Raw genomic sequence first — 5,021 nt, forward strand, 5'->3', positions numbered from 1 at the left:
TCTGCGTGTTTTCACAATCAGCTCATAAGTTGTTGATTAAGATTAATAATTGTTACATTGCTACAGATGGTTAGTCTTAAAATTGATAACTCAAGTTTAGAGTCCTTCCAACACATTGCATAAGGCAGGCCAAGAGGCTGGGTCTCTAAAGATATTTCTAGTTTAGATAATAATTAATGTGGTTTCCTATCCTAAAAAATAAAATTTAAGATAAGATTTAAAGCAATCCCTCCTTATTAAAGCACTATAGCATACATGTAGTCATAGGTATTAATTGGCAGCCAAACTTTGTAATATGATAGTAATGCTACTAATATTGATTTTAAAGATGATAAATTGTTTTAAACTTGGGTTTTGCTTTCCCAAGGTTGTAGATATTATCCTAATGTTGCAAAAGAAACTTGAAAAATATGGTTAAAACTGCCAGTGTTCCATTGACTGCAGCTTGCAATTTGATTGCAAATTTAAGATTTTTCTACTCACCCATATATTGTTAATTAATATTATTACAAGAGTAATCATCTTATGAGAGCACTAATACAACTCTCTGTGGCCATACAGCCATACAAAGCTCAGAGCAGCCTTGGCAGAGCTTGTGTGACTTTCTTTTGTCTTACAAAAGGTGCCTAAGGAAGCTCTTGAAACTTGCCTCTCCCTGCCTCCAGGGAAATTTTGTTTTAGCTAAATGAACAGTGTTGCAGATCTATTCAGATGTTTAAAATAATGCTTAAATTCAAAGAGTTTTGCTTCTAGTGAACTGGTAATCACTGAAAATTTTGCCTCTAGGTATGGCTAATATAGCTTTACATTATGTAAGAAAAAATTTTATTGTTATTGTTTCTATACAAGAAGCTAAGAGTTTGAATCTTTCAGTGTATATTGTTTCCTAAGTGGGAAGTATTTTATTAACTAATGCTTCTCAAGGGAAGTTTACCTTAAATCCTTGCTCTCACCCAAAAGATTCAGAGACAATATCTTTTTATTACTTAGGGTTTTAGTTTACTACAAAAGGTTTTACAAAAAATAAAAGAAAGCTTTTATAATTGTTGTTAATTATATTCTTTGGTAATTAAATATTAGCTGTGCCCAAGACAATTCTTTGGCCAGAAAAAACATTGTAAAGTCATTTTTCTCATCCTCCCAGCTGATCATTGACCCTCGTGGGCCCAGCTAGCTGTCAGCTGCTGTGGGGCGGAGCCTTGAGACACACAGTTTCCCAGAGAAGGCCACCATAGGCAGGCAGCCCTACAACAAACTCAGGACAGAGCCGAGTTCACATTTGCTCTGAGCTTCCACGTGTCCTGACCAAAGTAGCCATATTTTCAGAGTAGTCATATTTTTCGCACTAAGGCCCAGGGTGCTCTGCCACCCTTGTTTAAGTTTTCTAGCCTGAAATAAAGGCCAAGGTGTCGGTGGTGACAACAAAAGTGGCTGTGGCAGTAGGGCCAGAATTTACGCATGCCTACACCCCAATTATTGTGTTTAATAACAACTCCAATATGAGATGTAAGTAAATGTAAATTAGATCACATGCTTAGTCTCTTAAGTTTCCCCGTTTCAGCACAAAGAATCTAGTTGTGTGTTGTAGATGGTGTTTTAAAATGCTAAACAATCAAACCTTAATTTGTATATTAATAATCAATGCTATATCTCTGAGCTCACAATTGCTTAAAATTGTTCATCCCTCAGATAATATTAATTCTCAAATTTGCAATTGCTTATGCATATACAACTCATAGAAAAAAAATGCTGTCCTTTTAAGAAGGTGGTTTTTAGACATTTATTAAATTGTCCTAATTACCTGGACATTTTAAAAACAATGCCAGGATAAATTTATATCTCAGACAGTCTATGGGTCATCCATATCAGGTAGATTAAATATATAACCTCGTCTTTATATATTCATAACAGTTATGATTTAAAATAATATTTTAGTATTCTTAAAAATTGTTCATATATAATTCTTTCCTTTTAGTGTCCTCAGTTACTACTTGTTTCCACATAATAGTGTTAATTCTTGAAGACTTTTACTTAATAATTTGCTACAAACAAATACTCTTATTTCTAGTTAATAAATAAATAAATAAATAAACAAATCATGCACATGTGACCCTTAATAACTTTTCAAGCTTTCTAGTTACAACCGCTCCTTAAGAGAAATGATTGAAAGTGCAATTAGTCACTGCCCCTTTACAGCTAAGTATTTAAAATGTTTTGTCAACAAGTTATTAATTCAAAAGATTAGATATTGTGAAACTTTAAAACTTTAACGTCTTAAAAGACAAAAAAGAGAAAAATTGTATCCCTGTACATACTATTTAGTGCATTCTATGCACACTATTTAAATCATACCTTTATTTTCAAATTTTGAAATTTAAATGTCAAAGAATTTAATAAATGCTTTATAGAATCTTAAAAGGATCTACTTATTGGCTTATAGATTGATCCTAAACAGCTACCTTATTAGGAAAGGGAAAAATAGGTTCTCTCCACAGAATGCTGCAAAAGCATATTGGTTAATTCGTGTGACGAGCTGGCAGGAAAGTTGACTCAGTGTCCTGATGAAATGACTAAGAAACTAAATTAGATTCATGTTTTAGATCCATCCTTGCTTGCAATTTTTCCAGTTTAGACTAGCTTCAAGCCTTTTAACTTTATGGCAATAGTACATCAGAGACTGTATATTCTGACTTAGTAAGATTAGTCATTTATTAGAGTCATAATAATTTTTCTCTTTTCTTCAGTGTGACCGGTCATTCTAACTCAATCTTAGACTGGTCTAATATTCAGTCCAATATTAGAGATTCCTATATTCTTAAAATTAACTAGCAAAGTTAATTCAGAGCACATCCCCCACTTCCCCTAGATCCCTAACCTCAGAAGGATTGCTGGCCTTACAGCTAGTAGAAAAAGCTATTGAAGAGAAATTTGTCACTTATATAGATTACTCCTTGCTGTTACATCTGTTAATTTTTAATATGACTCATGTGCCTACGGGACTGCTATGGAAAATTTTCCTATAATGTGGATACATTCGAAGATTTCTCCTAAATGTAATATCTTGCCATATCACGAAGCAGTGGCACAGATGATTAGCACTGGAAGAAGGCAGGCATTAACTTATTTCGGTAAAGAGCCAGATATCTTGTTCAGCCTTTTAACAGAACTATAGACAGTTATATCCCCCAAGGTCACCAAAGGCACATTTTGCCTTTATTTTATTTGTTCTAAATTTTTTGCAAACTGATATTAAAGGTCAGTCTGCAGCGGATCGCCACTGGCATCCAGTTACTTCTAATTCTTATGCATTGGTAAAATGGAAGGACTCGCTAACTAACAAATGGAAGGGTCTAGATCCAGTTCTAATCTGGGGAAGGGGCTCAGTCTGTGTTTTTTCATGAGATGAAGATGGAGCACTGTGGCTGCCTGAGAGATTAATTCCTCAGTTGAACACAGATCCTGAATCTTCTTGTAAGTATCACTCTGAGGACTAAATTTCGTCTTTTGCCTAGAATTCAGCTGGGAACTCAGGCTCCCAGAAAAGCTGTTTTCTTGCTACTCTCTGAGCCAGCTCCCCCACAGAAGGCCGGAGACTGAGCTTTAGCTTTACAATTTGCAACTGAATAAAGTACCTAGACTTCCCCAAAAGAAGATTTGCATTGCTAATTTCTCATTGTCTAGATCTTGTTTTTTCAAGCAGGTCAATCAACATCCTCCAGCCGGACTGCAGCAGGCATGCATCCCCTCCCCCGAGAGCATACAGGTGGCGACTGTTATTTTCATTCGAAGGACATGACCCAGCACATCTCATGGCTTTGGGTCTGATTTGAGATTTAGGTTTAGCTAGAAAGGCAGATAGATATTTCTAATACTAGAAGATATTGGTTTTTATTCTGATAGACGGGCTTAGTCCCTTAGCTGCCCTCTGGTTTCCCACCCTTGCTGTTACTGCTAGGTCCCCTTAGTTCCTCAGGCTGTGGGAATAACAGAGATGAGCAGGATGACTTCCAGTTCCTATTTTAGCCACAAATCGTGGTGTTACTAATGACATAATTCTTGTCTAGGCCTTGCTAAAATCTGAGGTTGACAGTTCTCCTTTAGGACCTGCACAGTACTCAGAATTGTGCATACTGGTTCGTGATCATATGAATACAGTATGGGTACTGCTTGGTGCAGAGATTTACTGCAGGGGAAGGTCCAGCTTGACCATTTCTGGGTTCCCTGTGAGATACACCTGGTTTGGATGGAGGTTCGTATCTATTTCCAGTTACAACCAAAAATATCTTTCTAAGGCTCTGCCTCCCCTCCCCAAAAGATACCAAGAGCCACAGGTATGGGTCATGACAGCACCCACGGGAGGAATCGGGTCAACTTCCACCCAAGCCAAGGTTAAAAGCCCACTCATCTATGGATGAGAAAATCATTTGATCACCTCAGTTAAGCGTGGCCTTATTAAACTTAATTAATAAGGGGGGAGAGAGGTTGGAGACTGTACTGTTGGAAGGGCAAGCCCTTCACAGCCTCCCACCCTAAAAAAGCTAATTGGCCTTGCACTACAGAGCCAGTTGTAACCCCCTCCTCCCCGTTCCCTGCCTGTCATCCAAAAATGTGGAGGAATATCCACTCAGTGTTATCCATAATAAACTGCATTTCAAATTCCTACAGTCAACCTTCTCTAGGATTCCAACGCCCTACTTAAAATTCAACTAGGAAGTTACCTATTCAGTACTGATTAGCATTATAAAGTCAGAGCCTACAGCTCAGGGCTATTCTGTTAGTTGTTTACTAGGACAGAAAGGACAGTCTTATCCAGAAGAAAAGTTAGGAAATCCCACGGAGAAGGTTTTTTTCTTTAGCCCTAAGAATTCAGGCAGAACTATTGAACATAAATAAATTTTATGCCTCAGGCCAGCCTTTTCTTTCTTTTTTTTTTTTATTAACAGGGAGGAGATGTAACCTCCCCCACCCCCTCAGCCTGAAACCTGCTTGCTCAGGGGTGGAGCTTCCCGCTCAATTGTTCT

Source organism: Mus musculus, chromosome 3, assembly GCF_000001635.26.
Source record: "Mus musculus strain C57BL/6J chromosome 3, GRCm38.p6 C57BL/6J".
NCBI lineage: Eukaryota > Metazoa > Chordata > Mammalia > Rodentia > Muridae > Mus > Mus musculus.